At 39.5% G+C, this 12,978-nt stretch overlaps 1 protein-coding gene across 7 annotated transcripts in view; it reads left to right on the forward strand.

Annotated features, from left to right (window-relative positions):
- KCNQ5 (potassium voltage-gated channel subfamily Q member 5) overlaps positions 1–12,978 on the forward strand; it is a 504,374-nt gene that overhangs the window by 312,679 nt on the left and 178,717 nt on the right. Inside the window, exon 1 of one of the 7 annotated variants that reach the window (XM_021073153.1) lies at positions 7,143–7,163. The exons of the other annotated variants lie outside the window; for them this stretch is intronic. The gene's annotated coding sequence lies outside the window, so the exon portion shown is untranslated. Of the gene's footprint in view, positions 1–7,142; positions 7,164–12,978 lie in introns of those variants that run through there. 7 annotated transcript variants of the gene reach the window in all.

Consider the following 12,978-nt stretch of genomic DNA (forward strand, 5'->3'; position numbering starts at 1 on the left):
AATGAGCCCCCCTAAATGACTGCCTCCAACATCTGTGTCCCCAGGGGGAGTCCTAGTTGCCCCCTGCCTCTTTGGGCATCTCTCTAAGATCAACAAGTAGGTCTCACCCAGGCTTCCTTCAAATTATTCCCTCTGCACCTGGACTCAGAGTTTATGGGATTTTGTCCACACTCTTTAAGAGTAGTCTCTGTTTCCTACCATCCTCCGGCTTTGCCTTGCTGGCCTTGATGCCATGTATTCTGGGGGCTCATCTTTCCAGGGCAGGACACCTATGGTTGGGAGCCCATTGTGGGGCTCAGAACCTCTGCAATTATGATTGTCCTCCCATTTGTGGGTTGCCCACCTAGGGGTGTGGGTCTTGAGTAAACCATGTCTCTGCCCCTCCTACTCCCATCTCAGTGTGGTTCCTTCTTTATGCCTTTAGTTGTGGAAATTCTTTTCTGCTAGTCTGCAGGTCATTCTCATAGATGGTTGCTGTGTAAGTGGTTGTGATTTTGGTGTGCCCATGGGAGGAGGTGACCCCAAGTTCTCCCCACTCCCCCATGTTATTCATTCCCACCTCAGTTGTATTTACTATATACATGGAATATATACATATAAGTTCAAAGTTTTAGAAACAAACAAAAAAAATTTTTTTTCTTTATTGGCCATCCTGTGGCATATGGAGTTCCCAAGCCTCAGATCAAATCCAAAGTGCAGTTGCAACCTAAGCCACAGCTGTGTCAATGCCAGATCCTTAACCCATTGTGCTGGGCCAGGGATTGAACCTGCATCCCAGAGTTCCCAAGATGCTGCCAATCCCATTGCAACACAGCGGGAACTCCAAAGAAAAAATATACTTGATGTCTATCTATATAGTAGCAGCAAGAGAAAGCAGATCCTTTTACTTATTTAACTGGGCCCTAGAGGCATGTCCATGGTTTTTAAAACTAACCACAAATATATTCTTAGAGGTGGGAGGTATGTTCTGTCTAGTGTCTGTCCACTGCTCACCAACTTTGCTGGTCCATAAACTATTCAGCAGCTCTCCACAGGGTGATGCTGGCTTTCTTCCTCTCAACTTGGGTCACCACGAGTGACAAGCACTGTTGTAGGGCAATCCCAAAAGAAACATGTGTCTACCCTACCCCTTGGGCAGGTACTTACTACAGGTGTAGTCAGAGTTTATGGTTATTACTCTCTAGAGACATATGTCCGCTGGGTTTATTTTTTCCTGATATTATACCACATCATAAAGTCTACTGCCAAGAGTACTTTACTCACAAAGGTTTTTTTTTCTACTGTCTTAGTTACTTTGCTTCTCTATTTCTATAGGCCAAGTGGAGTAGAGAAAATCAGTAGCAATTCCCCACTCTATAGCCCCCATAGCATCACCTGGCTCCATTTGGTTAAAAGTTTTTATTCTGTGAAGCCTAAAACTCATTGCATGAGAAACAAGGAGCTGCACTGAGATTTCCCAAGTGGTGTGAACACTCTCAGGAAATATTTCAAGTAAAATCTATTTTTAAAATAAGTGGATCATATGGGTCTAATCAGTTAAATCAAATTCATGATTGATTTTTTATTATCAAATATAGTACTTTAAAGCTTTTGCTTGCAAGGAAAAATAACCTTAAGCCTACTTTTATCCCCTTTTACTTTTGTTCCCAGTAAAAAAAAAAACTTAAATAAATTACTTCAGAATTTCTATTATTCATTTTCAAATAATGTAATGATTATTATCATACATTTATAAAAAATTGCAGTGATTATTATTTGCCTAATAAATTGACCATCTCTTTTATGGAAAAATCATTCAAGCCAGACAGCCGTTGTCAAACAACTTTTAACATATGTTTTCGACCTTTGCCACATAGCTCACTTTCTTGCATAAACAGACTCTTTGAAACAGAGCACGGAAAATTTAATCCACATGGGTTCATATTATCAAAACTATTAGACTGGATTATTTTCCATGGTGTCAGCACCAAAATTATCTCTGGAAAAGATGCCTTTAAAAGGAACATTCGCATAGACTTTACAAATGTTGCCTCTTCCTCAGCCTTCGCAGACAACTTTTATTTCATTCATGGCTACAATTAGCATGTCTTTGACATGGTCCCTTTCTCAGTTGGAGAACAGCAGATTGCCTGTTCATTAGCTCAGCAGCCTTGGTCAGCAGTCATTAGTGGTCATTTTAAGGATGACTCTCTGCCTGGCTAATTGAGCCAAGGCACATTCCCACGTATAGACTACAACCAGGCAGCTTTGCAGTGCTACCACCCGTTTATTTAAGACAGCATCAAGTCTTTTCCAGAAACTGGAGCAGTGAGGGACTGGACACTGAGGTCCAGCTTGGCAAGGCTTCTGTGTGTCAGGAAGATACTGTGATTAGTCAACCTGGAGAACATCATCATACAGGTTCAAGCTCAACCATGGAATTGTCGCTAATGTGGATTTGCTTAGACATACTGTGAAATTTCTTGAGTACCTCAGAACTTGCTGAACACTATTCCATGTTTTAGTTTCAAATGTTTTGCTTTATAAGCAGTGCTTTTAGATGATGTCACTGTAACTTTGTCATAATTTTATCTGTTAAAACAGAAATTATGTAGTGATCAAGTGTCAGTATGATGCTCAATTGATATTTTTAACTCAATTGGTTATTATATACTTATTTGTTAAAACACAAATTCTGATGCTACTCATTTAGTCCTTAAAACAGCTTCAAGGGAGAGGCAGTGAGGTATGCGGAAAGGGGGCTTAACAGGCCAGAAAAAGCATTGAGCATGGGGACCAGCTGACATGTGACTTACTGACTCAGGGGAAGGAGCACTCAGAAGGAGAAAGTTCCATTATTATATCCTGTTATTATATTATAGTGCAATATTGTGCAGAAAATAGAATGGAGACGTGCCTGCCCAGAGGGTGTTTCTGGAAGAATGGAGGAATTAATGTTCTGGTGGAGATCTTTAAACCCATACAAAGGGGTTTGAATGTGACAGCCAGAAAAAGGACTGAAACTTTTTAAAACAGGGAATTGGCATGATAAAAGGAATGCAATAGGGAGCTGTGCCTGGAAGGCCTGCACCAGCTGAATTCCAAATGTACCGTTGCTTTGGCTTGATGGGTCATGGGATTTCACTTTTGAAATTCAAAATTCAGTAAATACCACTTTCTTAGTAGGACCCTCCCTGGCACTCTAGCCAAACTTTCAAATCCCTGAATGTCTGTGTCCTGTCATCCTTCTCTGCTATGTGTGGGTTTTTTCCTCCTTAGCAGTTATCATTCCCTAACACTGTATACATTTTGTTTGTTTATATTATTTATGACCCAACACTCCTACCAGAATGTAAGGCAGGGACTTTTGTCTGTTTTACTCACTACTATAATTTCAGCACCAAGAGCACTGCCTTGTACATGGCAGGCCCTGAGTAATACGTGTTGCATGAATGAATGAATTTATTAGTACTTTACCAGGCCTGATCCTGGTTACTGATAATAAAGTGGCAAATATAAGAGACAAAGATCCTGCCCTCATAGAACTTACATTCTAGCAGAAGAGACCAAGATAGACAAATAAGAATGTCAGATGATGCTGTTTGCTCAGAGGAAAATATAACAGGGTAACAAGAATATAAAATATCAGGATGCTCTCCTGTTACATACTGAATGTATGACAGTAGGAGGACCAGTTTTTAATTCTTTGTCTCTGAACCTATACACTGGTTTTCAGTCTCAATAGTGTTTCCTGGAAAGGACGCAGTAACAGAACTTGCAGAGGCAAGAACCTAACTGGTGGATGTCTAAATTGCACACCTCAAGAAATAGTGTTCTGTTGCCTTGTTCTGCTCATCAAGCCATTCCTGTCATTCCATTCGCCACTAATGGCCTACACTGTCCACCAAGATGGAAAACATGCCTTTTGACTGCTATTAAAAAGTAGAGCTTTTTGATTTAATTTTGATAGACCACAGTCCACTCAGTTCACTCCAGACCAAGTGAGTGGCTTCATGAAACTCAGACCTGTGATAGGTAACAGAGCTGGGGTGACAGTGGGAAGGGTCTGAACCTTCCCATGTCAAAGCTATTTCTCAAGGATGTTACGATCCTTTTAAAGAGAACAGAGTAAAGTAGACAAACTATAGATAAACGTAGAAATTAGGAAAACAATTTTTAACAATGGTAAAAGCAAGAGCTTTGAAACCCTGGACAGTGACTATAAGGGGAGCTAGAAAGAGAGAGCATCAAAAGAAAACAATCTGTCCATACAGATGTTCCACCCAGAAACTCTCCAAGAAACTCGACATTTACTTTCTATGTTTAAATCTAGAGAAAATGGGAACCAGGGAACTAAGAACATTTTTTTTTAAAGAATCACAATCTTTAAAAATAATTTAAAAACCAGATAAAGTAGAACATGCCACACACAAACAAAAAAAAAATTCTTTTTTCCCTGAAAACAAAAAATAGGAATGGAGAAGATAAAGTCCTGCTGTTGGGGACCAATATCATGACAATAAAAAAAAGAAAGCAGATCTATTCAAACCCTGACCTATTCCTTCTCCATCAAAAAGAATGATTTTCAAACTAAAAGGGATTTTGGAAAATGTGATTTAAAGAAAATGAAAAAATAGGATGGGGTTGCCAAGGGGGAGGGAGTGGGATGGACTGAGATTTTGGGTTTAGTAGATGCAAACTATTGCCTTTGGAATGGATAAGCAATGCAATCCTGCTGTATAGCGCTGGGAACTATATCTAGTCATTTATGATGGAGCCTGATAATGTGAGAAAAAAGAATGTATACATGTATGTGTGACTGGGTCACTTTGCTGTACAGTAGAAAATTGACAGAACACCGTAAACCAGCTATAGTGGAAAAAAATAAAAATCATTAAATAAAAAATTAATTAATTAATTAAAACATAGGATGGGCAAATTGTTTGCCATTTTTAATGATTTCATGTTGCTGGATCCAGATTTATTATGTTGTAAGTCATCAAAGTAATTGTGGATGATACTGAAAAACTTTTTTTTTTGTCTTTTTTTTAGAGCCTCACCCGCAACATATGGAAATTCCCAGGCTAGGTGTCTAATTGGAGCTGTTGCTGCCAGCCTACGCCAGAGCCACAGCAATGCCAGATTTGAGCCGCATCTGCAACCTACACCACAGCTCACGGCAACGCCAGATCCTTAACCCACTGAGCAAGGCCAGGGATCGAACCTACAACCTCATGATTCCTAGTCAGATTCGTTTCCACTGTGCCACGACGGGAACTCCTGAAAAACTTTTATTAATGAACTTTAATAAATCTTGAAAGATGCAGTAGATGCCAAATGACCAGAGACAGGAAAATATTCTGATTGTCAAAAAAAATAAATAGAGGATCCTGGACATTGTATATTGATAAGCTCCGTTATAACTCCTACAGCTATCTCAGGTAGAATATCGAGCAAAGGAATTGTAACAAATTCGTGAGAACAACTATGATAACTAAAAAGCCACACAGGTTCACCACCAGCAAGAAACACTAAATTCTGCTTATTTCTTACCTTGATAGGTTTTCCAGCTTGCTGTATCAGGAAGGAGAGTGTGGATAAAAGGTCTTGATTTCAGCAAAGTGCTGGTAAGTGTTTTATAATATTCTTGAAGAAAAGAAGGAAATTCAGGCAGGATGTTGCATCCTCTCATCCTGGGAGAATGTGTATCTGCTGAGAGGTCTCCAGAGATAAGCCTCAGGGTTTATAAGAAAACTCTGAAGACAAGCATAGGACGTTCGGAGATACCTGGAGTAGGGAGTTGGTAGTTCATGCTAGGAATAAATGAATCAAGATTCATATAATATGTAAAAGTAACAAATGTGAAAAGCTTTTCATAAATTTAACTGAAAGAAATTTAGGGCTAGTTTACATTAAGTTAAATTTGAGCCAGTGGTGGCATTTGCTTTTTTAAAAAAGAGTACATCTTTAGACTACATTAATATTCTGATTTCAGGGAAAGAGGAGTTATAGACAAAAACCACATCTTTATCCAGTGTACCCCAGAAACCCTATATCATCTACAATGAACTTGAGGCTGCTGAGAAAACACATATGTCATAAACATAGAAAAATAAGCCCAGATCTGTCATCCCACTATACTGAAGGCCCTGTTAGGCACAGACCATGCCTGAGTTACCAGTGCCTATAAATATTTGTGCCTGAAGTAACACAGTGAAGGTAAGGTAGTGATAGGATAATATAAAGAAGCCAGGAATGAAGTTAATCCATAAACGTATGTACCTGAAGGATCTGTGCCATTGTTAACATTATTCACAAATTCACCTCTGAGCTTCCTAGCAGCCAAGGCAAGGAGACAAATATGTTAGCAGAACACTGCCTCCATATTTTTTTCCAGAAGCAATAGTGGTGCTTTGGCTTGATGGATCATGGGATTTCACTTATCTTCAAAACACAAGTCTTCAGAGTTTTCTTATAAATCCTCAGGCTCATCTCTGGAGACCTCTCAGCAGATACACATCCTCCCAGGAGGTATAGCACCCTGTCTGAATTTCCTCTTCTTTTCTTCTTTATCCACACTCTCTTCTTTCATACAGCAAGCTGGGAAACCTATCAAGGTAGGAAATAAGCAGAGTTTAGTATGTCTTGCTGGTGGTGAACCTGTATGGCTTTTTAGTAATAACAGTTGTTCTTATGAATTTGTTACAATTCATTTGTTTAATATTTTATCCAGGATAGTTCTAGGAGTTTGTTTTGTTTTTTTCTTTCTTTCTTTCTTTTTAGGGCCCTACCCTCGGTATATGGAAGTTCCCAGGCTAGGGCTCGAATCGGAGCTGCAGCTTCTGGCCTATGCCACAGCCACAGCAACATCAGATACAAGCCGCTTCTGTGACCTACACTGCAGCTCAGCGCAATGCCGGATCCTTAACCCACTGAGCAAGGCCAGGACCAAACCTGCATCCTCATGGATACTAGTCAGGTTCTTTACCACTGAGCCGCAATGAGAACTCCTTTTTTATTTTTTTTATTTTTAGTTTTTAAAATTTTATTGGAGTTTAGTTGACTTATAGTGTTATATCAGTTTCAGTTGTACAGCAGACTAAATCAGTTCTACATATACATATATCCATTTTTCCCCCATATAGGTTATTACAAGCTATTGGGTAGATTTCCTGTGCTATACAGTAAGTCCTTGTTAATTATCTACTTTCTATAGTGGGGTGTGTGTATTATTTCCATCCTCCTAATTTATCCCTCCCCCTCCATGGATTCCCCTATGGTAACCATAAATTTGATTTTGAAATATGTGAGTTTGTTTCTGTTTTATAAATAAGTTCTTTTGTATCATTTTTTTAGATTCCACTTATAAGTGATATCATATGGATATTTGTATTTTTCTGTCTGACTTCACTCAGTTCGAGGAGTTGTAATTAGGGTTACCCATATACAAAGTCCAGGGTCCCCTACTTACCTTTTTTTTTTTTTTTTGACCCTCAGAACATTTCCCATCCTCTGGTCATTTGGCATCTACTATATTTTCTAAGATTTATTAAAGTTTGTTAATAAGGGCTTTCAATTTCATCCACAAATACTTTGATGTCTTACAGTAAACCTGGATCCAGCAACATGAAATCAGTAAAAGTGGCCAAAAATTTGCCCATCATTTCCCAAGACTTTTCTTATGGTTAAATCTTGAGAAAAATGTCTTACATGATACCTCGTTGAAAATACAAGATGAAGTACAGAGAAATTCTTAATATATAGTAAATTGGTTAAATACTTTTTACTCTTCAAAAACATAGCAAAAAGGCAAACACAGCTTTGTGAAAATAGTTCTATGAGCAATCAAAGTAATGAAGTTCAAGTACACAGGTTGTCGGTGGTCAGGTTTGCTCCATGCCCTGTTATGTAGCAGGAAAGATACAGGAAAAATGAGCAAATACATTAATCTTCAAGATGGTCCTTTTTGAAACCACACTTTTGCTAATAGTTGGGCAGAGAAAGTTTAGATTTGGATTCCCTGGCAAGGATTGACAATGCAGATATCTCATGCTGATGAGTAAATGCTATCTCTTTTGCTGAGACTGGAGGATAATGAGGGGCCTGAGTCAGACTCTGAGGGATGTGGGAACCAAGTGGGTGTGCTTAACAACAGCGACTAGGAGAGTGACAGATCCAGACGCTCTTTCATGTGCAAAGCAGACAAAGGAGTGGGGTGGGCTGGGGCATGTGATTTGAAGACTGATGAGAAAGTCATGATAAAACCCACCTCCAGTATCTGAAGAACTAACATGGAGCAAGAAGCACATGCCCTCCAGGATCCAGACCCTGAGGAGGACCACAGGGATGAGAGGGTCTGGATATTGGACTTGGCTCAGGGAGGAAGGGGGTCTTCCAGCAATAGCGCCTGTACCAGGGCTGTGCTACTTTGTGCGCTAGGAGGGCTCTGGATGCTAGATCATTCAAAGAGAAGCTGCACAAACGCCTACCAGTGAGTCTTTAAAGTACTGCCTATCTTGAGAGGGAGCACAGTCAGAGGTCCTTCTGGCCAATAGGATTCCCTGCTGCTGGAGGAGAACAGGCCAGAGTCCGGGGACTGCTCTGAGGGGAGACTGCTCTAGGTTTTCTTACTTGTTCTAGCTCACTTGCATTAGCCATGGTCCCTTGCAGAAACACATTATGTGAGCAGAAACCACAACTTCCCGGATCCTCTGATTTCCTCTTAACACCACACACATGTAAAAGGCACCATTTCACTTTTTAAAACCATTAGTTGATGGCTCTATTTTGGCAACTTCACAAAGATTACAGTGATAATACCTATCAATTAGGGTCTTTATTAATATTTAGGGCTCATTGCACTTGAAAAGCTGTATCATGCAGTGTTTTTAATCAAATATTCCAATTCACCTTTAAGGACACTAAAAATGTCATATTTCATTTTTATTATTTTGCAGTGGAAGCTAGGGTGTGCAGTGGATAGATTCCGTGTGCAAAATGCCCTTTTATGGAAAAATTATGCTGAAAGGACATTTTGCAAAGTGCAAATTGGGGGAAAAGGCAAACTTAAGATGCTAAAAATTAAAAATGGGCTCCAGCCATCCCTCTGCTAGTGAGGTTTGATTTCATTGGGCAGCATTTCCTCCAGGCATGGCAGCCTGTGTGTCATCTGTGGTCATTTATCCAGCTGTGTGCTCCAGTCCCCGTAATTCATGCTGCACTGCTGAGGTCTTCCATCAAATACACACTTTCTCAAAGCAGTACTTAAAAATTTATGCGAAGTCAGAGCCAGGGTTGAATTTCCTTCAGAAGTTATTTCTAAGGATTTTTTCTTTAAAAACTTCCTATGTACTTCCTAGTAGTATTCTTTATTTTAATCCCATGATTCCAATCCACTTGAGACATTTGAAATCTCCCCTTCCCCAGAGTTTTCCTAATAGTTGACTCCTTTGGACAATAATTATGTATGAAAAGAGTATTATCCACCAAAATTCTTGCAAAGAGCACCTTCTAGGTGGACGTGTGGTTGTTACAACCTGCGAAGCGTGTGCTATTAATATGCCTTCTCCTTGAGCTCAGCTCACTGAAAATCTGCTTTCAACATGGACTTTGTTTCTCCTTCCTCTGTTGCATTGCTCACAATGGCTTGTGAGGGGCTGGGGTGCGTGTTTGTGTGAATGATGCTGTGCAATTTGCTTTATTTTCACATCAATTTAATTCTTGCTAAATGAACCACTGCTTGAAGCATGAGTTTTGGAAGCTGGACATCATCTGTTCCACAGGCATCCAAGGTAGAGTTTTCTATCAAAGTAAATGTGACAAATTGGTTCTTAATTAGCCCACAAGAGTTGATGGTAGTTTTCTGGAGTAAACATGGAGGGTTTTGAACTGATAATATTTTGTATCATAAATGCTCTTCTCCTCTCCCAATAATCAGTGCTTCTAAAGATGAAGCTTTAGACAAAAGGTCTACATCAAAGTGAATTTCCACAAAATATAAATTATTGCTTCAGGTAAAATAAAAGCCAGTAATGGTTACAGAATAATTTTGTAGGAATATGGATTTTATGATATTGCAAGATTAATGTATAAAAGAAAGAATATTAATATTTTTCAAACTGATTTTAAAACCTACCTTTAGAGGAAAAATGAACAGTTGGGACTAAATATCTGAAAATAAATATCTAATATGTTCTATGATAAAAAAAAAATAGCTCACCTGAGTAAGTTGGTCACCTATATCAAACGAGCCATTTTCCAGCTCCCAGCCCCTGCTTCCTCATCTCCCACCACAGGAATCTAATTTTTTGAATGCCACAGACCCTTCAGCAGTCTGATAAAGCCTGCTGAAGCCAGTCCTCAGTAATTTGTTTTTTTGGTTTTTTTTGTCTTTTTTGCTATTTCTTGGGCCACTCCCGTGGCATATGGAGGTTCCCAGGCTAGGGGTCGAATCAGAGCTGTAGCCACCGGCCCACGCCAGGGCCACAGCAACGCAGGATCCGAGCTGCGTCTGCAACCTACACCACAGCTCACGGCAACGCCGGATCGTTAACCCACTGAGCAAGGGCAGGGACTGAACCCACAACCTCATGGTTCCTAGTCGGATTCATTAACCACTGCGCCACGACGGGAACTCCTGTTTTTTTGGTTTTTTTTAATTGAAGTATATTTGACTTACAGTATTGTGTTCTGGTGTAAAGCAAAGTGGTTCAAATTTTATATGTATATTATTTTCCATCTTCTTTTCATTATGATTTATTATAGGATATTTAATATAGTCCCCTGTGCTACATGGTAATTTCCTTGTTGCTTATCTATATGATACATAGTAGTTTGCCTCTGCTAATCCCAAACTCCTTATTTATCCCTACCCCACTCCCTTTCCACTTTGGTAACCATAAATTGGTTTTGTATGTCTGTGAGTCTGTTTCTGTTTTGTAAATAAATTCATTTGTATCATATTTTAGATTCTACATATAAGTGATGTGATATATGATATTTGTCTTTCTCTAACTTACTTCACTTAGTATGATAATCTCTAGGTCCATCCATTTGCTTCAAAGGGCATTATTTCAGTCTCTTTTATGGCTGAGCAATATTCCATTTTATATGATGGAATATATATGTGTATATTCATCTCGTATCCTGCTACCTTGCTGAATTCATTTATCAGTTCTAGTAGTTTTGGGTGGAGTCTTTAGGTTTTTCTATATGTAGTATCATATCATCTGCATATAATGACAATTTTATCTCTGCTCAGAATAATGTTTTTATTTTTTAAATTTTATTGAAGTATACTTGATTTACAGTGTGTCAATTTCTACTGCACAGCAAAGTGATTCAGCTGTACATTTATATCCACTCTTTTTCATGTGCTTTTCCATTATGGTTTATCACAAGATAATGAATATAGTTCTCTGTGCTGTGTAGTAGGACTTGTTATTTATCCATCCTACATATAATAATTTGCTTTACTCAGAAGAATGTTTTAAATGCATAAAAAGTAGATGATTACAAAAGAAAAAATTATATTGAAATTCTATTATTAAAATATTAAACAAGTTTCCAATAGAATAATGCATATACTTCTTTATTAATGCATTTTTAAAAACAACTCCCTGGAGTTCCCATTGTGATACAGCAGAAACAAATCTGACTAGTATCCATGAGGACGCAGATTTGATCCCTGGCCTCACTCAGTGGGTTGGAGAATCTGGCATTGCTGGGAGCTGTAGCATAGGTCACAGACACAGCTTGGATCCCAAGTTGCTGTGCCTGTGGCATAGGCTGGCAGCTACAGCTTCGATTTAGCTTTGATTCAACCCCTATCCTAGGAACTTCCATATGCCATGGGTGTGGCCCTAAAAAGCAAAAAAGAAAAAAAAAAAAGAAAAACCTCTCAGCAGTGTGTCTATTAACTACCATAATCTTGAAATATAGTGATAAGGTGAAATCAGTATTTAAGATGAAATGTAATTATTTACAAAGTAAAGTGGGACATGGAAATATCTGTGATTTCTGTGAATGACAAAGTCACTAGTCCTGCTGATACTTCCATAGTTTTTTGCCATGGTTAGTGACAGAGACATAGTTTTTTCCAGTCCACATTCTCAGCCCCCAAGATTCTATCCACAAACCTCTTGGAGGCCCGTGGACCCTGGATTAAGACATCCATGTCTTAACATCCAGTGACTGTTGCCTCTGCTTCCACTTTTATTTGGCCCATAGAGAGATGGAGTGGGGGTCACTGTCAACATGCACACAGGTGCACGGGAGCCTTGGGAGCCACACTCAGACCCCAGCAGTGCACCATGTCACTGCCAGTGAGCCTGACATCTGCACACTGTCACCTCACAGGGGTGATTCTATCAGCTCAGTGCTTTCTCCAGCCAGGGAATCCATCTCTGGAAGTTCTCCCCAAGAGCCAGTTCACAGCAGATTAGGTCTGCTATTTTCCTTGTCGCTCTCCAAGATCAGAAAATGTTCCCCAGATATCCTTTATGCTATTTACCTAAACCTTCTATGCTTGGTCTGCGCTTTCCTCAGGATAACTGTGTTCTGTACACTCACTTCCTCTAGGAGAAAAGCACTTCCAAATCTACAACCAGGCTTTGTGCCCAAGATATAGATCTATAATTCCACGTGGATGTCCAAAACCAGATTTGTCGTCTTCTCCTCAAAATCAGTTTTTCCTCCTGACTTCCTGACTTTTCTTACCTGATTTGTTAGGAGCATCACCAATAATTACAGATAGAAACCTCAGAATTCTCAGTTCCCACACCTCTTCCCCAGACTCTACTCCCCAGGCTAAGAACTGCTTGAGTTAGGGGCTCCTGTATCCCCATATCACTCCAGTCTGCCCCTCTGTGCCATCCTCATTCCTACCAGTAAGTTTGCAACCTAGGATGGATCACTGCTGCTCTTGACCCTGCTTCTCATCTACTCAGAGACAGCCTAACGCACATGGCTGCCAACTTGATTTTCCTAAGGGCTCCTCTG

This window comes from Sus scrofa, chromosome 1 (assembly GCF_000003025.6).
Source record: "Sus scrofa isolate TJ Tabasco breed Duroc chromosome 1, Sscrofa11.1, whole genome shotgun sequence".
Lineage (NCBI taxonomy): Eukaryota > Metazoa > Chordata > Mammalia > Artiodactyla > Suidae > Sus > Sus scrofa.